This window comes from Spermophilus citellus (assembly GCF_964194105.1).
Source record: "Spermophilus citellus genome assembly, chromosome: 5".
NCBI classification, from domain to species: domain Eukaryota; kingdom Metazoa; phylum Chordata; class Mammalia; order Rodentia; family Sciuridae; genus Spermophilus; species Spermophilus citellus.
In genome coordinates this window covers 146,002,346-146,029,206 of record NC_138186.1, presented here as the reverse complement: position 1 = coordinate 146,029,206, position 26,861 = coordinate 146,002,346, and the positions used below count along the sequence as shown (strand labels likewise).

The 26,861-nt window shown below is 39.4% G+C and overlaps 2 protein-coding genes across 4 annotated transcripts in view; one reads left to right on the top strand and one right to left on the bottom strand.

Annotated features, from left to right (window-relative positions):
• PEX7 (peroxisomal biogenesis factor 7) overlaps nt 1–2,430 on the bottom strand; it is a 118,500-nt gene extending 116,070 nt beyond the window's left edge. The window contains exon 1 of the mRNA XM_081293973.1: nt 2,300–2,430. The gene's annotated coding sequence lies outside the window, so the exon portion shown is untranslated. The remainder of the gene's footprint in view (nt 1–2,299) is intronic.
• Nucleotides 1–26,861, top strand: part of MAP3K5 (mitogen-activated protein kinase kinase kinase 5) — a 204,624-nt gene that overhangs the window by 10,767 nt on the left and 166,996 nt on the right. The gene's annotated exons all lie outside the window — the stretch shown is intronic.

Below are 26,861 nucleotides of genomic sequence, written 5' to 3'. Positions count from 1 at the left end.
AAATGATATTCATATGTATTGTTGTGGACAAGAAAGTTTTGCATATCTGTCAGTGTTGCACAACTTAATGTTTACCCCAACAGCATTTTAAAATGGCTGGATCACTAGAAGCACAATCTAAGGTACACACTCTTTTAAAATCTGATAAAATTAGAGAGTGTGTCACAAAGCCTGGCCTCCACTGACAAGATTAGGTTTACTATCTTTGTCTGTCTGTCTCTTTTTCTTTTTGGTACCAAGGATTGAACCCAGAGAGTGCTTAACCACTGAGCCACATCCCCAGCCCTTTTTTATATTTTATTTAGAGAGAGAGTTGCTTCATGCCTTGATAAGTTGCTGAGGCTGGCTTTGAACTCAGGATCCTCCTGCCTTAGCCTCCTCAGCCACTAGGATTACAGGCATATGCCATCAAGCCCAGCCATATATATGTCCTTGGCTACTTTCTTTTGACAGAGGGTTGTTCAGTCTAGGCTCTATGCCTGTCTCCTCAAGGCTCTGAACCCAACCTGACCTAAAGGACCTGATGTTTTTTTTCTCGAGATTCTGTCATGGGATGCTGTTTGCCTTAAGAGGGTCCTAGAGTACCTTTTTTTAACCAGGATTTCCAATCATGGTTGTTTCATGGCTGGAAGCATGCATAAATTAGATATAAAAGTGTCATCCTCCAAGGTTTTGGAGTGATAAGAGGTACATGCCTTGTGATTAGAAACACAGCAGAAAGATGACAGTATGATGGGTGCCTGCAACACCTGGAAACACAAGGTGATTGTTATGCTAAGAAATCACCCTTGTTACCAATGGGAATTAGTAGTCTAGACTGCTTCAGATAGACTATGTTTTGGAGTAGGGAAAAAATCCTTATATTTTAGAGGCCTGGCAAACTGCTATAAAGTTCCCCATGGCAAAGATATGACTGGTCTTATAATTTAAGGCAAGTCATACCCAAATAAACAACACAATTACTGTGTGCTAGGTCCTTTGCCAATAGTTCTACATGAGAGATCTTATCCAATAAAGCAGCTTTCTGAGGCAGATTACATCAGTTGAGTGCCAAGTTATCAAATGCCTTGGCCAGCAGGAGAATAGTAAACAAATAAAATTCCATCTAGTTAATAAAGCCAACCAGGTATTCAATATACCCTCAATGCAGAGCCATAGCTAAATCATGGTATTCATATAAAAATGACTGAGGCAGAAATCTGGGCTACCTCTGATGGTTCTGAGTGACATTTCTGGATGTATGCTTTATATAACATTTGTAATTATTATTGAGTCACATACACATAGTAGTTGATATCTGTTAGCCTTACTATGATAACTCCTAGATTTTGGGAAATTAGTTTTGGGAAACTAGCATTGTTTGAACCAGTGAAAATTTAGATCTTCAGATCTGGACAGTAGAATTTCAATTTTTACAGAATAATTTCTGGTCATTTTCCCAAGCATACTGGCTTCATGTTAACTGTTTACATGCAGTAGAGTCAGAAAAGTCTTATAGACAATCTAGAGGAGCAGGGAGTCTGGTTTTAAAACTTAACGTGTTTTGTGTACAATCAGTTGCAAAGTGGGGTTGGAGTGCAAATTGTTTGGCACGACATAATGAAATCAGAGAATGATGTTCTATCTTGCACATGAGTTATGATGAGAACAGTTGGCTTGACTTTTCTCGCCAAGCAACTTGGTGCTGCCAATATTTTATATGCTTAAAGTACACTTGGCCGTTGGTAAATCTGAACTAAAATTGGAAAGGAAATGCTAGCCTAGATTCTTAGCAGAGTTCTAGACTCTTTTTTCCCTTATAAAATCAGTGATGTAGAAAATTCATTGAAACATCAAATGTGACACATATTTGGGATATCCAAAGACTGATCCTATTGTCTTTATTAGAATGTTGTTCTACAGATCTGTGTTTTTGTTTTCAAAGTCTGATGTTAAGGGCTGTCAAATTAGGAAATCTTTGCAGTGTCATGCTTTTGGCTTTATTACCATTTAATTTACAAGAATATTTTGTGAGTGTTTACTGGTCCATTTAGCATATATTTGAATAAGTGTTAATCTGTATCATATCATCGGTGTTGTTAATTTTGATTATGTCAGACCAGATTTTAAGTGGCAAATATTTATACTTATCATGAACACAGTATGCTTAAAAGGTTCGCTTTTTAACATTCTTTTGAAGAGATGAGTTAGATGCAAAGACATACTAATTATTGAAGGCAAGTTGGAGAAGCATTTGAAAACTGGTAACACATAAACATTCATCAGTGTTCATTAATAACAGGTTTAGAGAAGGACTTACCTGGATCTATTGTAGGTGGAAAAGTTCAGACAAAAATCCTTCAGTTCTTGACTCTGTTTAAGGCAACAGAAAGCAGGCAGCAGGCAGGCAGCTCAACGATGAAGAATTTATAAGGGCCCGAGTGGAATGAACCTTCATGGAGTATTATGGTTACATTTACAACTGTCATCACCCACGGTTCATCTGGCCCTCATGACATCTCTGAGAAGGTTAAGCCGTGGTATCATAAGAGTGGCACTCTTCTGTTTTCAGCCAAATCTCACATACACTTGGAACTAAAATTGAGATATTACTGTATCTGCCTGTTTTGCCTACTCTGTTAAGTCATATATTCTTACTGCTTGGTGACATAAATAACAGGAAGCTGCTGCCTCACAGTTTCCAAACTTTATGGAGCTCCGGACCCTCCATTTAGTGCTGGTTTTATTAAAGAAGGGTGTTTCTTGTTGAATAGTGAACATTCTTACTGATGGATAATCTCTTGGTTATCCAGGATTGGATCTTCTCATTGCTTGTCTTCAGACTGCATGCTCAGTGCTAGTCTGGAGGATTCCAGGAAGGACCAGATCTTGAGAATCTTTGTAAGGTCCCAGGAGGCCACACAGAAAGGCTGTGACTGCTGTGTTGTGACACTGCCTGGGAATTTCTGAAGCAATGTTGTACTGTGGTATTTGTGTGTTGTCATGCCTTAATTTTAACCAGACCACAGCTATTTGATAGAAACGTTTGTGCTTTCCTCTAAAAACATCATTAGACATACTGGATTGACTTAGTGGGGGGTGGGGGGGGAAGAGATATGAAACAATCACATTTTTTGTGTTTTCAAACTACATGTTCTTTGGTTTGTTCTTGGTTTATTTGTTAGGGGAGTAAGGAGCATGTTACTTAGAGTTCTGTGCCAGAGGACAAGCCACATTTAATTTGAGAAGATTTTCTGAGAACATAAAAGAAGAAATAGGCTATAATTGGAGATTCAGGCCCTAATCTGCTTTTGGTTTTTAGTTACCTGGTCTAAATGCTGAGAGTTTAATTTGAGAGTTGGGCTAGGATATAAGCTTCGGATGACTTTACATTTAGTTTTTGAGAATTACCTTTTTAAGACTTGTAATCATCTTGGTTAGCCAAAGAAGAAAGTCTTAATCAACGTTTGGGGCACAATGTATATCTGATATGTGATCACCAGAGGAATTTTTTCTTGAATCTAGCATATTGTATAGTTATTTAACTATGCAATATGCCCTTGACATTTCATTGAAGCTAAGAATAATTATGGAACTATCTATCTTTCTATTTTTATTTTCTCCTTAAGATCTGTGTAGCTGGGTGCAGTGGTGTACGCCTGTAATCCCAGCTGCTGGGGAGGCTGAGGCAGGTGGATCGCGAGTTCAAAGCCAGCCTCAGCAGCTTAGTGAGGCCCTAAGCAACTCAGGAAGACCCTGTGTCTAAATAAAATATTTAAAAGAAGGGTTGGGGATATGGCTCAGTGGTTAAGTATCTCTGGGTTTAATCTCCACTACTTAAAAAAAAAAAAAAAAACTGAGGAATTTTTTACTGCATGTTTAGGTTAGTTACCCCTATCTATTCTCTCTAAAACCAGTCGTTCAAAGTTACTAAATAAGTCTTGGTTTGCTTTGAGGATTTAGCATTTACACAATTGATTCTTTGGGAAATATTAGAAAAAGTTGTTGTTCCTGAAGTCTTGCATCATAGGTGACATGACTGAGAAAGAAAATCTGAAAAGTCCAGTCCAGTGTTACAGGGTAAAGAGAAGTTTTATCAAAAGATCCAAAGGAGGAGCAGGTTCAGGGTTTTTTGTTTTGGGCACTAGGGATTGAATCAAGGGGTATTTAACACTGAGCCACAACCCCAGTCTTTTTTATTTTTTAATTTTGAGACAAGGTCTCACTAAGTGGCTTAGGGAGTCACTAATTTGCTGAGGTTGGCTTTGAACTTGTGATCTCCTGCCTCAGCCTGCCAAGTTGCTGGGATTACAGGTGTGAGCCATCATGCCCAGCTCAGATTCTTAAAGGATTATTAAACTAGAATTTCATTTCTTTTTGCTTTGTCATGTCTTTTGTAACCTGAATCTCCAGTACCCAATTGATACTTGGCACATAATGGGTACTTGATACATATTGACTTATTGAATGAATGTATACTGCACTTTCCCCTACTGGGAAAAAAGTTTTATTTATTGGTTTTGATGTCTTATATTCTCGTTTAACTGTGAGTTAATGGCCAAGGTCACATTTTATGGATCTGCATCTCCTCCAGGTCTTAATGAAGCTTAAAACTAGAATAGAATTCAATGACCCCATCCCTTTATTTTTATTTTTATTTATTTATTTTTTAATTATTTTTATTGGTTGTTCACAACATTACAAAGCTCTTGACATATCATATTTCATACATTAGATTGAAGTGGGTTATGAACTCCCAATTTTACCCCAAATGCAGATTGCAGAATCACATCGGTTACACATCCACAATTTTACATGATGCCCTATTAGTAATTGTTGTATTCTGCTACCTTTCCTATCCCCTACTATCCCCCCTCCTCTCCCCTCCCATCTTCTCTCTCTACCCCATCTACTGTAATTCATTTCTCTCCTTGTTTATTTTCCCATTCCCCTCACAACCTCTTATATGTAATTTTGTATAGCAACGAGGGTCTCCCTTCATTTCCATGCAATTTCCCTTTTCTCTCCCTTTCCCTCCCATCTCATGTCTCTGTTTAAAGTTAATCTTTTCTTCCTGCTCTTCCTCCCTGCTCTGTTCATAGTTGCTCTCATTATATCAAAGAAGACATTTGGTATTTGTTTTTTAGAGATTGGCTAGCTTCACTAAGCATAATCTGCTTTAGTGCCATCCATTTCCCTGCAAATTCCATGATTTTGTCATTTTTTAGTGCTGCGTAATATTCCATGGTGTATAAATGCCACATTTTTTTTATCCATTCATCTATTGAAGGGCATCTGGGTTGGTTCCACAGTCTAGCTATTGTGAATTGTGCTGCTATGAACATCGATGTGGCAGTATCCCTGTAGCATGCTCTTTTAAGGTCTTCAGGGAATAGTCCAAGAAGGGCAATAGCAGGGTCAAATGGTGGTTCCATTCCCATCTTTCCCAGGAATCTCCAAACTGCTTTCCAAATTGGCTGCACCAATTTGCAGTCCCACCAGCAATGTACAAGTGTACCATTTTCTCCACATCCTCGCCAGCACTTGTTGTTGTTTGACTTCATAGTGGCTGCCAATCTTACTGGAGTGAGATGGTATCTTAGGGTGGTTTTGATTTGCATTTCTTTGACTGCTAGAGATGGTGAGCATTTTTTCATGTACTTGTTGATTGATTGTATATCCTCCTCTGAGAAGTGTCTGTTCAGGTCCTTGGCCCATTTGTTGATTGGGTTATTTGTTATCTTATTGTCTAATTTTTTGAGTTCTTTGTATACCCTGGATATTAGGGCTCTATCTGAAGTGTGAGGAGTAAAAATTTGTTCCCAGGATGTAGGCTCCCTATTTACCTCTCTTATTGTTTCTCTTGCTGAGAAAAAACTTTTTAGTTTAAGTAAGTCCCATTTGTTGATTCTTGTTATTAACTCTTGTGCTATGGGTGTCCTATTAAGGAATTTGGAGCCCGACCCCACAATATGTAGATCTGAGCCAACTTTTTCTTCTATCAGACGCAGAATCTCTGATTTGATATCAAGCTCCTTGATCCATTTTGAGTTAACTTTTGTGCATGGCGAGAGAAAGGGATTCAGTTTCATTTTGTTGCATATGGATTTCCAGTTTTCCCAACACCATTTGTTGAAGATGCTATCCTTCCTCCATTGCATGCTTTTAGCCCCTTTATCAAATATAAGAAAGTTGTAACTTTGTGGATTAGTCTCTGTGTCCTCTATTCTATACCATTGGTCCAACCGCCTGTTTTGGTACCAGTACCTTGCTGTTTTTGTCACTATTGCTCTGTAATATAGTTTGAAATCTGGTATCGCTATACCGCCTGATTCACACTTCCTGCTTAGAATTGCTTTTGCTATTCTGGGTCTTTTATTTTTCCATATGAATTTCATGATTGCTTTATCTATTTCTACAAGAAATGCTGTTGGGATTTTGATTGGCATTGCATTAAACCTATAGAGAACTTTTGGTAATATCGCCATTTTGATAATGTTAGTTCTGCCTATCCATGAACAGGGTATATTTTTCCATCTTCTAAGATCCTCTTCTACTTCTCTCTTTATGGTTCTGTAGTTTTCATTGTATAAATCTTTCACCTCTTTTGTTAGGTTGATTCCCAAGTATTTTATTTTTTTTTGAGGATATTGTGAATGGAGTGTTTTTCCTCATTTCCGTTTCAGAAGTTTTGTCGCTGATATACAGAAATGCGTGTTGATTTTATATCCTGCCACTTTGCTGAATTCATTTATTAGTTCTAGTAGTTTCTTTGTAGACCCTTTTGGGTCTTCTAGGTATAGAACCATGTCGTCTGCAAATAGTGATATTTTAAGTTCTTTTCCTATTTTTATGCCTTTAATTTCTTTCATCTGTCTAATTGCTCTGGCCAGTGTTTCGAGAACTATGTTGAACAGAAGTGGTGAGAGAGGGCATCCCTGTCTTGTTCCAGATTTTAGAGGGAATGCCTTCAACTTTTCTCCATTCAGAATGATGCTAGCCTGAGGCTTAGCATAGATAGCTTTTACAATGTTGAGGTAAGTTCCTGTTATCCCTAGTTTTTCTAATGTTTTGAACATAAAGGGATGCTGTACTTTGTCAAATGCTTTTTCTGTGTCTATCGAGATGATCATATGGTTCTTATTTTTAAGTCTATTGATGTGGTGAATGACATTTATTGATTTCCGTATGTTGAACCATCCTTGCATCCCAGGGATGAATCCTACTTGATCATGGTGCACAACTTTTTTGATGTGTTTTTATATTTGATTCGCCAGAATTTTATTGAGGATTTTTGCATCTAGGTTCATTAGAGATATTGGTCTGTAGTTTTCTTTCTTTGAGGTGTCTTTGTCTGGTTTCGGAATCAGGGTGATGTTGGCCTCATAGAATGAATTTGGAAGAGCTCCCTCTTTTTCTATTTCCTGAAATAACTTGAAAAGTATTGGTATTAATTCTTCTTTAAAGGTTTTGTAAAACTCCGCTGTATACCCATCCGGTCCTGGGCTTTTCTTGGTTGGTAGTCTTTTGATTGCTTCTTCAATTTCATCCATTGATATTGGTCTGTTCAAATTGTGTGTATCCTCCTGACTCAGTCTGGGCAAATCATATGACTTAAGAAATTTATCGATGTCTTCACTATTTTCTATTTTATTGGAATATAGGTTTTCAAAATAATTTCTAATTGTCTTCTGTATTTCTGTAGCATGTGTTGTGATATTGCCTTTTTCATCCCGTATGTTAGTAATTTGAGTTCTCTCTCTTCTTCTCTTCGTTAGCATGGCTAAAGGTCTGTCGATCTTATTTATTTTTTCGAAGAACCAACTTTTAGTTTTGTTAATTTTTTCAATAGTTTCTTTTGTTTCAATTTCATTGATTTCCACTCTGATTTTAATTATTTCTTGCCTTCTGCTACATTTGCTGTTGTTTTGCTCTTCCTTTTCTAGGGCTTTGAGATGAAGTGTGAGCTCATTTATTTGTTGGTTTTTTCTTTTTTTGAGGAATGACCACCAGGCGATGAATTTTCCTCTTAAAACTGCTTTCATTGTGTCCCATAGATTCCGGTATGTTGTGTCTGTATTGTCATTTGTCTCTATGAATTTTTTTATTTCCTCCTTTATGTCTTCTGTAACCCATTGATCATTCAGTAATATATTGTTCATTTTCCATGTGATGTAGGATTTTTCCTTCCTTCTTTTATCATTGATTTCCAGTTTCATTCCATTATGATCAGATAAAATGCATGGTATTATCTCCACCCCTTTGTATTTACTGAGGGTTGCCCTATGGCATAATATATGGTCTATTTGGGAGGCTTACATTCTGATATGGAAGACCAGCCTATAAACATAATTTATTTTGCCTATTAGGATACTGAAGGATTATGTAACGTGCTTTGAGAACACAGATGATGAAGGATTCTTGGGGGGAGGTAGTGTGGAGGAGGTTGGCTAAAACTTTGAACAGGATGTGACATTTGAATTGGGTTTTGAAGGCTAATAGTTAAAAGCATTTTAAATAATGGGAATAAATGATTTTCCCCATAAGGAAGGTGTAAAATAAGAAGAGGACCAATGACAGACCTTAGAAAACACCATCATTCAAAGTTGGACAGAGGAAAGCATCAGCTGGAGAGAAAGAGAAGGAGGTCAGTGAGATAAGACAATGGATAGGGGACAGTTTAGGAAAAGAGTTCTCATGGAGACACAAAGAAAGGTGTTGGTTTTCTGAATGTATAACGAATTACCTGAGGTAATTCACTTATAAAATTAAAAGGCTTATGTTAGGGTTTGGATATGAGGTGTCCCCCAAAAGCCCCTGTGTGAGACAAGAAGGTTCAAAGGAGAAATGATTGGGTTGTTAGAGTCTTAATCCCCTGATGGGGATTAACTGAGTGGTAACTAAAGTGGTAGGGTGATGCTGGAGGAGGTGGGAACTGGGGCTTGACTTTGGGGATACATTTGTATCTGACAAATGGAGTCTCTCTCTCTCTTCCTCTGCTTTTTGACCGCTGTGATGTGAGCTGCTTCCCTTTTCCACCCTCTCCCGCCATGATTTTCAGCCTCACCTTGAGCCCTGAGAAATGGAGCCGGCCTTCTATGGACTAAGACCTCTGAAACCATGAGCCCTCAGATAAACTCTTCCTCCTTTATAATGCTGGGTGGGTCCTTTAGTCACAGCAGTGAAAAAGCTGACTAAAACAGCTTATTTTGGTCCACAGTTTTAGGGGGTTCAGTCCAGGATTAGTTGGCCTTGTTGCTTTGGGCCTGTGGTGAGGCAGCACATCATGGTGGGGACCTAGAGCAGAGCAAAACTGCTTAGGTCATCTTGAGCCAGAGAGCCAAAGGAGTAAAGAGGAGACCAGGGATTTATAGTTTTTAATGTATGTCCCAAGTGACTTAGGGCCCAGCTAGGCCCAACCTCTTTAAAAAGTTCAGCCACCTTCCAATAACGCCAGCCTGGGACTAAACCTTTAACAGAAGGCTTGTCAGAAGGTTGGTAAAATTGAATGTTTAAAAGAAACAGCTGGATTTGGAGATTCGAAAGCCCTGGATAACTTTTTGCCAGAGAAGTTTCAGGAAAGTGGGTGGAGGTAGATGGCAGGTGGGGTGATGTGGGTGATTGCTGGGGAAGGCACATCATGAGAAGTGCTATTTAAGGAAATGTGTGTGAGAGAGAAGCAGAAAGAGAAGGCAGTCACGGGAAGCCCCACATACTACTGCCAGTGCCAGGCCTGATATCTGATCCTGCCAATGTTTATGCCTCTGAGATGGGTGAAGTCAGTAGGCCTTTGTGGGCTCAGGTACTGAACATCATTTCTACGGGAACATGGAACACAAATTTCCTTTTTTTCCCTCCCTTCTTTCCTTTCTTTTGCTGGGGATGGAACCCAGGGCCTTGTGTATGTTAGGCAAGTGCTCTACCACTGAAGCACACCCTGAACCCTCAACCACTGTCTTACAGGAAGAACTTTTGGAACATGATCCAAAGAGTAGTGTACGTATATACATAAGACAAGTAAATGTTCCTGCTTTCTTCCTGATTGTAACTGACGGGAAATAGCGTGGCTTTTCCTGGTAAGATTCTGCAACTCAAATCATTTTGAATTCACAGTGATAGAGCGTAAGTTGAGGATTCTTTACTGTTTGGACTCAGTTTACAGAGGTGTGAAACTTGTTCAGGAAGTGAAGGAAATATATATCGCAGGCTAGGTAAGTTTTTCATTCCTCTCTCCCCAGTGGCTGGGTTTTGCAAGCCTCATTTAAAAGTTAAAGAATAGGAACTGAAAACCAGAATGCTTGTATTGTTTTCTCAGCCATTTGAAATCCTTCATTGCTCATAGCCTTGGCTCCATATAACAGTGAAAATGATTCTTTTTTTTTTTTTTAAAGAGATCTTTTTGCTCAGTTTGCCACCTTACTTTGTGAACTCGCAGGAGAAATACATCATTTTTTAAAACTCTACTTTTTAGGTTTTCTTCATCTTGGCTTCCTAAGTACTCTGACTAGATTTCTGAAATAAACCCTGGATTACTTTGATGGTGCTATGACTACCACAGGTTATAATGCATTTGGGTTCATTGGATTTGTTCATTCCAAAAAGAAGTCCTCAAAAAAAAAAAAAAAAAGAAAGAAAGAAAAAAGAAAGAAAAAAAAAGAAAGAAAGAAAAATTCTATTTGAATAGTTGCATGGCCACATCTTGGAATCAGCTCCCGTTAGTCTTATCTTTTTTGCCTCCTGCATCCAGGGAGGACCATAATGTTGACTGATGTTTCAGCTGATGCCCCCTTACAGAGACTTCTGTCCACCAAAGGAGGACAGAGAAGGAACACAGCTATCCAGAAACATTTGTCTATGTAGGTACTTGTGGATTACTTTACTAAGTACTAAGGTCTTTCTCCATTTTTTTTTTTTTAAATGGGAGACCATTGTGAAGGCAAATAGAGTCCCCTCCAAGGATTGGTTCCAGGACCCCCATGAATACCAAAGTCCATAGATGCTCAAGTTCCTTGTTTAAAATGGTACAGTATTTGCATATAATTTTCCAAATTCTCTGCATACTTTGTTATCTTTAGATTACTTGTAATGCTTAGTTCAATGGAAATGCTGTGTACAACTAGGAAATAATGACAAGAAAAAAAAAATCTGTACATGTTAAGTATAGATGCAGTGTCCCCCGCGCCCCCCCCCCCCCCGCCCCCAACATGTCTTTCTAGCCCAGCTCTTGGAGCTGTAGGTTTTTTTTTTTTTTTTTTTTTTTTTTTTGGCCCTTGAGCATGCTAAGTAGGCACTCTTCCTCTGAGCCACACCCCCAGTCCAGAGCTGTAGGTTTAACCACCTGTTATATGCTCTAAATCTTCTGGCTGGTTCACAGGAACCGCAAGACTCATTTACATCCAGAAATTGCTTCTTTTCTTTCCTGGCATCTCATTAAATCATACCAGTTTTCAAAATCAGAAACGTTTTCTAGATTCTTGAAGAAAATAAAGAATTATATACATATTAAGAATATTGAAGGCTGAAGGTGTAGCTCAGTGGTAGAGTACTTGCCTAGCAATGTGCAAGGCCCTGGGTTCAATCCCCAGCACCACCAAATTATAATGAACATCCATTCTTTTGTAGTGCTGGGGGTTAAATCCAGGACCTTGTGCATGCAAGGGAAGAACTCTACCAACTGAGCTATGTCCCCAGTCCCCTATAATCAAACTAAGGAAATAATGTAATAAATTAGAAAAAAAAAACAAAAGATTTTTTTAAATTTAAATTTTATTTATTTTTTGGTGTTGGGAATCAAACCTAAGGCCTTGTATATGCCAGCCAACCTCTCTATGACTAAGCTATGGCCCTAGGCACTATTAAAATTTTTAATGTGAATTCTTTTATTTTTAATATTTTTTAAGTTATAGATGGACACAACATCTTTTTTTATATTTATTTATTTTTATGTGGTGCTGAGGATTGAATCCAGTGCCTCACATGCATAAGGCAAGCGCTCTACCACTGAGCCCACTACCACCCCAGCCCTTTATGTGAATTCTTGGCATGGATTTTTTTTTATTAGTCAAAGCTGTTATCTTTTATGAATTTTACTATTGCTCTTAAGTGCAGATTTTTCCTTCATACATATATCTGAGAAGTACCCATTTGTATTTTAATAAGATTTTATAATTCTTTTAAATAAGATTTAATAGACTTTCTTTTTATACTTGACTCCTTTATCTTGAATTTATTTTGTTGTGTGATATAGGAAAAGTAATATATCTACATGCAGATATCCCATGATTGGGCTAAGTAAATTTATGAACATAATATTTCTTTAAATAACACTTAATGTTTGGTTATGGCATTGTCTTAAGTACATCAGTTATTTGCATAAAAATTTTCTTGCTCTGAAGGATAGCACTAAAGATAATTAAGCCTGTCTACTTGGCACAGAGTTGCTATAATAAACAGTTATTGTACTGTAATGTATGTACTATATTATAATTCTCTGGGGGGGGCGGGGCTTCCTCTTTTAGTGAATGCCCCCAGTCCATTCCTTGAGGGGAAGATGCCCCAATATGGTCTCCCCTTTCCTTAGGGGAAGAGGCAAAGTTACTAATAGACATTTACTTTTCTTTTAGTGTAATGTAGTCCTGTGCTGATGTGTATAACAGCTGTCTGTTGCAACCTCCTTTCCTCATTGTTCTTCTTCCTCCTTCTTTCCCTTCCATGAATATTGCTGGTCCTGCATCATGTGCCTAGTTATAACCCTACATTAGAATCCATTTTGAGTTGTATATTACATAAGATAGGGGTTCAACTTCATTCTTTTGCATGTGGGCTATCTAAATGACCGTTCTCTCATCATTGAATTTTGACACCCTTTTTAAAAAAAAAATTGGTGACTATAGTGAATTTACTTCTGTACCCTCAGTTCTGTTTCATTGATCTGTATGTTTGTCCTATGCCAATATTGCATGGTCTTGCTTACATTTGCTTTGCATTTAGTTTTGAAATCAGAAAATGTGAATTGTACAACTTGTTCTTGTTTTTCTTCTAGTTCTTTTGGTTATTTTGCTTCCTTAGTATTTCCATATGATTTTAGGCTTGTTGTTTCTGCAGTAAAAAGGCAGTGGGGTCTTCTTCCTATTTTTAGTTGTTCCCGATAGTCTTGCTTTTATCATTAAATTTTTACTTTTTTTTTTTTTACTTGCATTTTTTGGCTTTTGTGAACATAACATTTCTTTAAATAACACTTAGTATTTGGTTATGGCAAATATCGCAAGCTTTACCTGCTGTCCATCAGACTGATCAGTGAATCTGGACTGCAGATTTTGGATTTTAGGGTTTTGTCATTAATTGTCTTTTATCACAGCCCTGGAATGGATGGATTTCCCTCCCTCTCTTCCCTCCCTCCCTCCCTCCCTTCCTCCCTTCCTCCCTCCCTTCCTTTCTTTCCTTCTTCCCCTTTTGTGGGTCAGCACTTAGCATTTTGGATGTTAATAGAATCTGACTTTAGAATAAATGAGAATCACTACTTTTGTCTGAAAATTTAAATGTGGAACACCAGAATAGTTTTGAAAGGGTTATAATAGTGATAGACATGTGCCTTGCTTCTTGTATAAAATATAGCTAATTTGATTTTTAAAAAAATTAATAAAAATATAATCTTCCCCAACATGCTTGTTAGGAATTTCCTGTCGAAAGAACATGAACTATCTGTCAGCATTTCCAGGGTGAGTGGTTTAGCACTTTCTGGTTTGCAGACTACATCTTAGCATTAAGATATAAGATGAAGAAATGGAATTTATTATAGATTAAGATTGGTTTTATGGTGGGTCTAATATGAAGCTGTCTCTGAAATGTTACTTTAACTTGGGAGTTCACTTTGACACACTCTTTGCTCTGTAAATCTTTTAATGACCTCTGTTCCCAACCACAAATTCTGACCTAGCCAGTTTTGTTGAGTCAGATATCCTAGTACCCAGTACCCTAAAACCCAGTTGTGGCCTGGTATGTCTGGTAACGAAGGGAATAAATAAAAACTTGAGATAATGGACGATTCTGCTCATTGCTGTGGGTGGATCAAGGTAAAGCAGGTGGAGAAGTGTGGACCTGTCAGGCACCACTGTCTTGACCTACTTGGCTAGATCAGTGGTGCCCAGCTATTTTTGTTTTTAAATTATGAAGTATTCCCAGAGGTCATCCTTGTGGGCATTCTTTGCTGAGTTATTGCTTGGCCTCTTTCTAAAAGGGAAACTGGAGCTTTGACTTAGGTATTCTGAGGAACAGGTGGTGCAGGTCTTGCAGGCAAGATGTTTAGGTAGTCCGCCTCTGACCAATCCCTGCGGCCTGGATGGGGCTTGGCTCTGGTCCTAAATTCACCTGCAGCTTCTGTGGTTTTATGCTGCTCTAGATAGATTCCTGCCGACCTCATGACCTATGATGCCACCGGTATGGCTTTGTAGGGATGGGGGTCATTTCTTGAATGGGGTATTGTCTAAGCATGTTCACATTGAGGATTTATATTCCTGATGATCAGAGGACTAGAAGACCGTCGTGCCTTCCTAGTAAAGGATTGGAAGCCTTATAATGGAATGATGAGAATATAAACTGTGGGTCTGGAAGACCTGTTTTTGAGTCTTGGTCCTGCCACTCACTAACTAGTTCTGTGTTCTTGCTTCTCCAAGCCTTAGTTTTCTCATCTGGAAGATGGAGATAAAAACAATTACTGCCTTATAGGCTTATTGAGAAAGTTAGATAAGATCATGCACATAAGCATTTTGCATAGTTCAGGCTGGTCATAGACTATTGGAGTAAGAACTTTAGAGGCATCCATCTAACTCATGAATCTAGCAAGAGCTTTTTGACATTCCTTTACTATATTGATCTACACATTTGATTGGAGGTGTGTGGATCTAATGATGAGTTACTAATTTTTCTTTTTTTTTTTTTTTTTTTGGGTGGTGCTAGAGATTGTATCTAGAGCCTAGCCACTGATCTACACCCCCTCTTCCCCACCACATCTCCCACTGGCCACCCTGCAACTTCCTATTTTTGTTAGGATACTATATAAAAAGTTCCCCATAGTTTGGCATTAGTAGCTGGATGGTAGAGGGACATGATCCTAGAAGCAGGCATGGTAGTTGTAGTGACCCCAAAGCCAATGATTGCAGCGGGCTGAATCAACACCAAAGAGTCACTTTCCCTGGTGTCTGATATATAATGGGAAGACCATATTATTTAGGGCAAGGAGGTTAGCCCTAAGTTTCAGTTCTGCCTTTTATCCATCCTCTCTGCAATGAGAACCTCTGTATTTTAACATTGTTTTGAGGATTAACAGAAAAAATATATGTGAAAGGCAGGTACATCATAGGTGCTTGGCAAACATTTATCTATTCACAGTATTGATTTATTATTTTGAGAAGTCTTTTCCATTCTTCTGTTGCTGAGTAACCACAGAAAATGCAATAGCTTCGAACAGCAGCCAGTGTCTTTCACAACTTAGTGGGTTAGTGTCCAGCCATTTGGATCTTTGTCTCAAACGGACTTTGTTAGGTCTGCAGTTACCTGGGGACTTGATTGGGCTGGGATGTCCAAGAAGGCTCATTCCCATGTCTGGGTATGTGCAGTCTGTCTGCAGGGCCTCAGTTCTCTTTCATGTGGCTGCTCCACATGACCAGCCTGGATTTGTCACATGGTGACAAATGGTGTCTGTGTTCTGAGAGGAGCATTCTATGAGTGTTCCAAGAAAAAGGAAGTAGAAGCTGCCATTTATCTTAACTTTTGGTCTCAGAATTCTCAGAACATTCCTTTTGCTGCACTGTCTTGGTCAAAGCAGTCAGAGTACCAACCCAGACTCAAGGGAAGGGGCATATCTTGGGAGAGTGGGTATGTGTGTACAGAGAGATGAGCCATGAGGGTGACCATGTTCACAAATATCTGAAGTTCTTGCATTTGTCATCTGGGTGTGCAAGTGTGCAGGTGGCTGATCACCAGGCCAGCAGCTTGCAGCCTGTTTCGTTTTTATCTGGTAGCTACATCCTGCAGCGGAGCCAAGGCCTGGGCTTTCAGTAAAGCCATCAGATTATGAGAAAGCAGCAATTAAAACTCAAAATGGAAGGTAGAACAGATTGAGTTTTGCCAGGCATGGAGTGCACACCTGTAGTCCCAGCAACTCTGGAGGCTGAGGTGTGAGGATTGCAAGTTCCAGACCAGCCTGGACAACTTAGCAAGACTCTTTCTCAAAATAAAATACAAAGGGCTGGGAATGTCGCTCAGTGGTAGAGCACCCCTGGGTTCAGTCCTCAGTATTATTTTTCCTTCCACACTAAAAGAATAAGCTTTACATGGGGAAATTTTTTTCCCCTTGGTAAATTTTCATTGTCTGCATACAGGGCTGGTAGAAAATGTAGCATCAAAATTCTGAACCTGAGACTTTTGCTGTGCAGCCAGAAGAGCATCTGCTCATAAATTGACTTGTTTCCTCACATATTTGGGGTGAGATGATGGAACAGAGACTGGACAGCAAGGATATATCCTGGCTGGTACTTGAAGTGGAGAAGGCAATGAATACTTTTGTGAAAAACTTGTTTATTCATCTTAGCTAACCACTTACACCAAAAATGGGGATCATGGCCTTTTAGAAAGCTATTCAAAGCCAAGGATACACTAGTTTATCCCACCCAGCCTGGAAATGATGGGATTTGTCATTTTATCCTTTTCCTGTGAAAAGGGCAAGGCAGTGAAGGGGTTGCTTTCCCCAGGACCCCTGGGAAGCACTGGTGATGCAACCTGCTGGAGACTGGAAGGTGCCTGGGAGGGGTCCTCCCTGGGTGTCAAGTGCAGACACATCATGTGCTTTGTGGACTGGTTTAATCCTGAAGCAACTTGTCTATCCCTAGAGGGGTCTGCAGCCAGCATTAGTTTCCAGATAAAGACTGTGTATGAGAGATACTTTCCTTGTATAATCTCCCTCCTTGCTTTTGCCTGTTTGTTCCACTTGGCTTTTTTTTTTTTTTTTCCCTTTGGAGTTCTCCTGATCTAAGCCTTCTGTCCCTCTTACTTCACACGCTCGCTGTCTTATTTCTGCTGCTCTGCATGGATGGCTGAATCAGTGAGCAGCTTGAGCCGGCTCCGCCTAATCTTTGCCCACGGAACACCTGAGAGTCCTGTGCAAACATCAGCGGGTAGTTCTTGGCTGTGTATCCTATCAGATGTACTGTTTGTCTTTGGAAAAAGCTTTGGTTCTTCGACTTGGTGAACAAACTGTTTCCAGGTTGAACCATACAAAGCCAAAGCTCTGTTTTTCTGTTTGCTCCCTCCAGTTCCTACCCTGTACCACTTACTGCTATCTCCTTCCACTCCTTTTCTGGCTGGCTGTCAGTATAGATTTTCCTTCCTTATTTTTGTCACTTGCTCCAATCTGACAGTGATGTTCTCTGCTCACATGAGACAAAAAGCATTCGCATGGCCTTTCCTTAAGGTCATTGATTTTAAATTTACAAAGCCTGAACTGTTAATTTTAAAATTGTTTTTGTTTCCTTCTGTTTCCTTGGTGATCAAAGACACTCTAGTCTTCAGTTTTTGGTAGACTTGAGGGCTGGTTAGGAGACTGCCTAGTGCTCCCCACTGTGCTAAATCTGCCCTCTGACTTCGGCCCTTCGGTGGCTACCCCTCTTACCTTCTCTTTTGTGCTGTGTGAATAGTTGCTATGAAAGGACTTTCTAAGTAGTGCAGTTTCCTGCTTAGAGCTCATTGGGCGCCTGACCAGCGGCAGGAGGAAACCCTTGCTAGCACAACCGCAGAGCCCTGGGAGGTTTGGCATCCCTCTGCCTCCTGCAGCCCCTTCCCTGCCATTGGCCCAGCCTCAGCACTGCCTGCCTTTTCCTAAACAAGCCCGGGATCTCCCCCTTCTTGCCCACAGTTGCAGCTGCCCTTCTGCATTTGTTTTCCCTTTCACTGTTCCATAGTTTCTCTGTGCTGGTACTTGCTGGAAGCAATGGTTTGTGAAGCTGGAATCCACCTGCCTCACTTCCTGGACTCTTTGCACCTTCTTTCCTGGTGCAGCCTCCCCAGGCAGTGAGGGGTCCTCTTCTGCCTGCCAGAGTCCCCCACTGACTTCCACCCCACTGCTTTGTAATGCGGAACTCCCTGCTGAGACTTGATTTTTTTCTTTTTTAAGTTGGTGCCTGTTTTGTTCACTGCCCCTGGTGTTCCCATGTCATAGTGATACTGCCAGTTACTGGTGAGTTCTGGTCCCTCAAATGTTGAAGTTTAAACATTAGAGAAGCATGCTGAGGCAAGCATGTAAAGCAGGGTTTATTTGAAAAGGGAAAACAGACTTCTCCTGGGAGGGAGAAGGGGGCCATAGCTGGTATCCTGGTATCCCAAGAAGCGAGGTCTTCTGCCCTTTTTATAAGTCCTAGGCTTCCTTTGTTCTACCCTCTTCCCCTTACTCTCTCCTTACTGCATACCCAGGAAATGCTCGGTGGAATGGCCAAAAGGTAGGAAACAGGTGGGCTGAAGAGGGAGGGACAGCATGGTACAGTCAAGGACACATTAACAACCTTATAGCTCCCTGTTGGGAGGTTACCTTGGCAACTGGTTGGAGCAGGGGCAGGTTCTTGATAAGGGTGGGGGAAAGGCTCTGAAGGAATTAGCTTTTCAATCCTTCAGGAGACAGTCTCCTATTTCCCAGACTCACTCAAAATTGGCCTCCTTGATCCCACCTGACTCGATTTACCTATCTATGCTGACTGCCTAATTCTGGCTTCAATAGATGCTCTATAAGTATTTCTCTTAGCCTGTAATGGCTCCCGTCACTAACTACCATTGACTGTTTGAAATGTATTTTCTCACTGTATGGAGGCTGGGAAGTCCAAGATCACATTTTGGGCAGATTTGGTGTCTGGTGAGGACCCACTTCCTCATAGATGGTCTCCTTCTCTCATCATGACCTTAACGCGGCAGAAGGAGCATGGGATTTCTCCCAGACTCTTTTTATAAAAGGCACTAATTCTGTTTTAAAGGGCTCATGTAATGTGTTGAGTAAATACATTAACAGGTAATGCCATTAATAAAAATCATTGAACATGTGCAAGTTAGTGATTTGGTCATTTTTTTGTAAACAGCACTTCATGAGAGTGCTGTATTTAGGAAATCTTTTGCCTTTTGTTCTAGTTGTTGCTTGAGCTTAAAAAGGGAAGCTTATCAATATGTAAAATGACAGTGCCTTGAAATTTAGTATAGGATTTACTAGTTGTCATTATTGCCTTTAAATCCTTTATCATTTCTGGAAGAAAAAAAAATTAGACTGACTGCTTTCTGCTGACTAATCTTTGCTGTTTAGGCATGGGATTGTATATTTAAGCCATCTTGCAATTGCAGTATCCTAATTGGGTTAAAAAAAAAAAAAACATGATTTTATTTGCCAGGCATGGTGTCCCACACCTGTCATCCCAGCAGCTCGGGAGGCTGAGGCAGTAGGATTGTGAATTCAAAGGCAGCCTCAGCAAAAATGAGGGACTAAGCAACTCAGTGAGACCCTGACTCCTACAAAATAGGACTGGGGATGTGGCTCTGTGGTTAAGTGCCCCTGAGTTCAATCCTTCCAAAAGGGGGGGAAAAAAAAGAACATGATATTACTCTTCTACACTACATCAGAGAACTATGGACAAATTGAATAGTCCCATGTACGTTCTATATGCTGTCCCTAGTATCTGTTAAGAACAATTCAAAAGTTGTACAATGACTGTAGCCCCCTCTCCTGGCGTATTTCATTTGCTTGGCAATTTTAGATATACTGCTAAAAAACTAGGCAAAGATTTAAAAAAACCATTTCTACCTCAGTATCTTAAAAATGTAAAAATGTTATTTTCATTCCTATTGTAAGGTTATATGAAATTTTACCTTGATAGTAGTAGAATCTGTTCTTTGGAAATAGGGGGTAATTATATATGGAAAGTTTTTTACTCAAACTTCTATTTTACTTTATAGCTTTTTGTTGTAGTAGTAGTAGTAGTTGTTTTTTTTTTTTTTTCTTAGCACTTGGGATTGAACTCAGGGGTACTCTACTACTGAACTATATCTCCAGCCCTTTTTTATTTTATTTTGAGACAGGGAGGGTTTTGCTAAGTTGTTGAGGCCAGCCTTGAATTTGGAATCCTCCTGCCTTGGCCTCTGAGTAGCTGGGATTATGGGCATGTGCTTGCTACTGGATCTGGCTTATGTATGATTTTAACATAAAGCTTATTTTAGGAAGGCTTTTTTCTTTAAAGGTTTTCTCAGGATCTTGTTATTCTTAGGTTACAATCTGAATTTTTGTTGCTGATACCCACCTGTTATCCTCAGTGGGAAACATGCACACTGTGAATCAACTGCTTATTCACCTTTGTCCCTATTGTTCAGCCTAGTTCCTGGCACGTAATATTTATTCACTCAATATTTGTTGAATGAATGAGTAAACAAGGTTTATACAGAGCAATAATGTCAAAAGTTTATACTTAATAAACCATTTGGCACATAGACACAGTCAGAAAAAGGTTTTCTACTGTGAATATATGATATGCAAAAACTCAAAACTCGTTTTTGTTTTCTCAGAGGGATAAACTATTTTAATCAAGAAAGAATGTACTTAAGCCTAATAATTGATTAGATTAAGACTTTTTAATTTGCTGATTGCTTTGTGTTAGTCTCTGGGTCAATTGCTTCCTGCTACTCTCTCTTTATTGTATTGATTTTTCTAATGCTCGGCTAAAGGAGAGGTAAGAATGATTTCCTTTTGAAATCTCAAGATCTGGATGGACTGCCCAAACTGCAAAATTATTTAATGTCAATTGAAAATGACTGAGGAGGGAGTGGGCATAGCCTATGGATATTTAAAAATTAAACAGAAAGGTATTATTATTATTTCTGCTATTATTTTCAAGTCATAGAAGAATGTCTGAGAGAGCTATTAAAGCAGTATAAATTCAGAGACTTTTCACATTTTGGCTAAATTTTCATCATAATGTAAGTTATGAGACTTGGAAAACCATAACACAGAAATACCATAAAGGGTAAAAATGAATCAAAATAATATAAATAACTGAAAACCTGCAAGAGTTCATTATGTAATGACTCTTGGTAGTGTTCTAAAACATTATGTAAGAAAATACTTCACAGGGGCAAAGAAGCCAACTTCGAAAACACATGATTATTCAAATTTTAGTATGATATTATGACACTAATTTTTAGTGTATTTCAGTGAATGTCAAGTATTTGTTCCTAAATTACTAAAGAATGTAATGTACTCAAGATATTTTAACAGAAGTCTTACTTTGGGTGCTGGTATTAAATGAGATTTCAATTATTTATAGAGATTATTTCTTTAGTTTTAATACTTCTATTACGACTTTACCACTTTAAATGGTTCCATTTTATGTTCCCTATTTTGTATTAAAATACATCCCAATATTTTAAGGTATGAAAAAAAGTCTCTAAAACCTAATAAACTTCTAATATTTCTAATAGGTAAACACAGTCACAGGAAAGAATCTTGAGATTAGTTAATATGGTTACGTTGTTCACAGTTCTTTGGTGCTTCTCTCTAGAGAGGGGCCTCTCCTGTAAAGTCTTTCTTTTCAGGACTGATACAGCTCCCTTGACCTTATTTCTCTGAAGACCCAGCCCTCTCTTTCTTCCTGTAAGTTGTGTTGAAACTGAGATGCTATTCTAGTTGTGTTTGTCTGGGTTGCTAAGGAATATCACACTCTTGCTCTGAATCGTATTTTTTTTGAGAGGTAGGCAGTCTCAGAGGTAGGCAGATGGTCAGAAAATAAAGCAAGGCAAGCATCTCTTGATTATTTGACAGGAGTCTGGCTCAGGTGGGCCAGGCTGGAACCTTCAAAGATCTCTTTCTTTAATTGAGTGGCTTGAACGTTCTATAATTTAGCAGGTCAAAGAGCCTTTCCACTCATTTCTGTTGCAGCACCGAAACTCAATTACGGCACATCATTAGACTGATTCAATGGAAGGACCTGGAGATCCTGGAAAATCCCAAATGAGTTTTGCTTCAAAGTCTGGAGTGGTCCTGAAGACAAAGCCTATGAACACATTTGATCATAATTTCTTAGAGGAGTCCTGAGTTAATGCATCCTGAAAAGGAAGAAGAGAAAAAAGAGACTTTGTCCACATATACTGGACCATTAGCCCCCTTGAGGCTGATGCTGTTCTGCTAAAATTCTAGAAAATTAGCCAGGCTTAATGATACTGTGACTAAAAGACCTGACCAGAACAATTTTAAGAAGGAAAAATTTATTTGGGGGCTCACAATTTCAGAAGTTTCAGTTCATAGACAGCTGGCTCTATTTCTCAGGGTTCAAGATGAGAGAAAATCATGGCTGAAGAGCATGGCTGAGGGAAGCAGCTCACATGATGATCAGAAAGCAGAGAGAGGGACTCCACTTGCCAAATACAAAATATATGCCCCAAAGGCATGCCCCCAGTGCCCTCCTCCTCCATCCACACCCTGCCTGCCTTCAGTTACCTCTCAGTGAATCCTGTCAGGTAATTAATTTACTGACTGGGTTAAGACTCTAATAATCCAGTGCTTTTACCTCTGAATGTTCTTGCATTGTCTCACACATGAGCTTTTGGGGATACCTCATATCTAAACCCTAACAAAACACGTAGTCTTCATTCTTTGACTTCTGTTCTTCTTGTAACTCTCACAAGTGTCTTTTACCGATGTGTTAGCTTTCCATCACTGTAAAAAATACCTGAGATAATCAACTTAAAATGAAAAAAAAATGGTTATTTTGGCTCACAGTTTTGTGAGTTTTAGTTCACGATGGTTGACCTTATTGCTTTGGGCCTGTGGCAAGGTAGCACCTCGAAATGGGAGCACATAGTGGAACAAATCTGCTTACCTCATGACCAGGAAGTGAAAAAAGAAAAGGTTTCATCACTTCCTGGGGGACCAAATCTTGAGCACATGGCACCCATCACTTAATAGAAACTGTCTTCTGATGAACCAGTGGAACTTGGGGTATCCAGTAACATGGCCTTTGGGCTTCATTTTCCTTAACAGAGTAGAAGGGCTGACTAGTCCCCAACCTTTTTGTTGGTAGTGGGAATTTAACCCAGGGACACTTTGCCACTGAGCTGCATCCCCAGATCTTTTTTTTTTTCTTCTCCTTTTTTTGAGGCAGAGTCTCTTAGAGCTTCACTAAGTTGCTGAAGATGGCCTCAAACTTGTGATCTTCCTGCCTCAGCCTCCCAAGTTGCTGGGACTACCAGTGTTTACCACTGCACCCCTATTCCCCTGTTATTAGTACCATTCTTTTGTTATTTAGGGTACTGGGGATAAAAAGATAGGTACAACATGGGTAATGCTGTCTGGTTTGAAATATGTATTCAAAGAGGTCATTTCAGTGAACTCCGACAAACTCCCTGGAAATGGCTGTAAAGTACCTATTTCTAACTCCTCCTTCCCTTGTTAGCTCTGTTTTTACCTTCCTGATAATCTACAGAACATCCTTTTCAACCTCTCTTTTAGCATCATCATTTTCCTCTGAAACCTATTTCCCTATCTTGCTTATCAGTGGTAGTATTTTCTCTCCAGTCATCCAGACTGAGAAGCTCAGTGTCATCTTTGATTGCTTGTTCCTTATTCAGCCATTCATTGAATGGTTACCTTCTCTCTACAAGATATTATTCTAGCCTCTATGGATACAGTAAGTCCCAGCATGGAGAAGGGTGACTTATCTAGGGAAATAGTTATTAAAAAGAGCTTTTAATAAGGGATTAAGGGATTTCAGCCTCTTCCTAAGCCATTAGAGGTTTGTTCGTGCAAGAGAATACTATTATCAGCTTAGCATCTTTAAAAGGATCAACATGAGTATTATGTAGCAAATGGAGGAGAGAGAGATGAGTGAGGAGACCAGATGGGCAGTATCCTTGGAGACTGAATAGATTCGACTGGAAGTGGAACTGATGGGGCTTACTGATTCAGGGGAGAAGGAGGTGAGAGAGATCAAGTGCAGCCTCACATTTCTGGAATGAACAATTGAGGACTAGAATAATGGTTTCCTCAACATCTGAGAAATTTAGATCTTGTTAATGGACCTCAGGCATATGTCTCAACCATGTTCCCTCCTTTGGGTTGGCACAGATGTCATTCATCCTTCTTCCCTGTGCTGTTGAAGATCTTCCTGAGGTTTCTCTGCCTGCCAATTTGCTCCCTTCCAGCCTAGCACCTGGATGGTTTTTTTTTTCTGGAAACTCTCTCTGGACGTGTTATTCTGACAATGCAAAGTCATTGATGAGTTCTCCCTTTCTGCACATGAAATGGGAGAATCTTTAGATCCATCTTCAAACTGAATTTTCCAATCTTATTTTTCTTCTGTCAAATTGATCTCCTTTCTCCTTTGTCCTGCGCCATCCATGGGCTGTGTGTGTGAGCTATGTGCATTTGAGCGTAGGAGGGAACTGGACTGAGGTTGCTGCCTGATTGGGCTGTGCTACTTAGGTGTGCCTTTTCACCGGCTCTGCCTTTGATCCTACACAGCACCCGAGATGGGTGTGGCTTTCCAAGATGTCAGTTACTGACATCCTCTTGCCTTATTTGAGTGGGATATTCTATGAATGGCTTCTCCCCGCAAAATAGGGGGGTGGTTCAGGTGTGCTCCTTCTCTTGCCTGTCTCTTGCCTCCCTTGTTCTCTGTGCCCTCCAGCATGGGAGCTTGATTCTTGAGGCTGCAAAGCCATCCTCAACCCTGAAAAAGGTATTTTCTGTGTTTGTGTGATTTTTTTGCATTGCCAGCCCAATCCACCAGGAGTGACCCTGATTCCGTGGAATATTAAGACACTCCATCCTATGGATGCCTCCTACTTTTCTGCATCTCTGCCTGAAAGGCTGGCCCCCTCTCCAGAGCCACACCTTCCTTTACTTCAAAGCCCAGCCTAACACTGCTCAGCTTCTTGTGCTAGGGCCATCCATCTTTGAACACTGTCTGGTTTGACATATGTATTCAAAGAGGTCATTTCAATAAACTCTGACACAGCCTTGTCATCTATGACAAACTCCATGGAAATGGCTATAAAGTACCTATTTCTAACTCCTTCTGTCTTGTGGCATTTAGGACTTTCAGACAACTATTATTTATGAGTAGAAGGTACTTGTGCTCTGATCCAGCTTTGAATTCACTCAGACCTAGCACAATGCCTGAACGAAACGCAGTGGAATGTTGTGAAAGAGTGAATAAGCATTCAGTGGATATTTTATGACCTGACCCAAGAATAATGAATTTCAGATAATTTTCTGTGCAGCATTATTTAACATTGCTTTTGAAAAATAATATTTTAACAAGATTATCAAAATGTTTTCTAATCCTTTTAGATTCAGGGACAGAAATCCCTCTGTGGTTGATATTCCCTTAGTGCCATGGATTTTCTCTTTCTGAAATTTATAACCCAGCAGAGTCAAGAAAGATTCATGCCTTATCCTTAAACATTCTCTATGCTAAGTGTGTGTGGGTTTTTATTTTTATTTATATTTATTTATTTTGTGGTGATGGAAATACAAGCCAGGTTCTCTAGAGGGATGAAGAGCAGCAGAGAATGAATGTTCAAATCTTTTTTTTTTTTTTTTTTTTTTTGAGGGAATTAAGCACATTGATAAAAATACACTAGAACTAAAGTGAATGAAGATCACTTCAAAATAATACCAGGGATATTTCCAGTAAGGTAGCAACCCAGTGATTACCATGGTCATTGTGATTCTATCAGGCTATAATCAAGTTCTCTTGTATTTCTAGGGTGGTGACCTGCAGAAAGTGGGAGTGGCTTTGCTTTCTTCTTTTAAGTCAGTGTGTTTTTGATGTTTTACATATTTGGTGGGTTAGATTACAAGGATGTAAGCTTAAATCTACTTTCTGTATAACCACATCCCTTGTTCAGCTGCCTGAGCTGGGAAATAATACTCCAGGCCAGAAAACAAGAAGCTTAACAATTTGCTGTCTTCTTCCCAAGCAGCGTTCATGACTTTTCTAGGTTGAGGTCACATGTTTAAGCTGCATAAAACATTACTGCTTGATTGTTCCATGGATGGGAAGGGAGTGTTAATTCAACACTTGGGGCCTATAATTGCCAGCAGATTTCTGCATTTGGAGGCATTTTGGTATTTTTATGTTCATTAGCTGGAAGGAAGAAGTAAAATATCTTTGTCTACAATAAGCTTCTGTGTAAAAGTCATCACTAGTTTTGGCCAAAGTCCGCATGACTGTAAACAGTCTTTTAGTGTTTTCTTAAATGTTTTGTTGATGCTAGTAAACTTCAACTTTTACAAATTCCCTGTGGGTTAGAGCAATGCAGTCTGGAATTCAGTTCCTTTTACTAATACATGATTTCAGCTTCAGAAAGATATTGTTGTAAATCTCAAAATAAACACTCAACATATGTGGAAATTCAGGATTGACAGGCCTTTTGTTATCCTGAGCAGACAGAGCCCAAGGAGAAACAAGTTTTGATTAGAAGCTGTTCTGAGTCTAGGCAGTCAAAAAATGAGGGTAGGGGAGGGGGGGAACAATGAAAGAATGAAACTTACTCACTGGAGTGAGAAGTCCTGAGAAATTTTGACCTAACAAAGAGTCCCAGAAGAGAGAAACAGATTCTATGGTTAGTCATTCCAACAAGCATAACTGAAAAGTTATATCAGAAAAATTCAGAATTGTTAACAATCCCTGAAATACTAATAAGAACATCAGTGGAAAATTTTGCATTTTATAGTTGATCTGTAGAAGCTGAGATAATGTGTAAACACACTTCAGGACTGGAACTTAGAAGACCTTTCTTTGGAAGGACAAAGAAAATGAAATGTAGCAGTGACAGAATTTTGGCAAAGTTAAGACCTTTTCCCA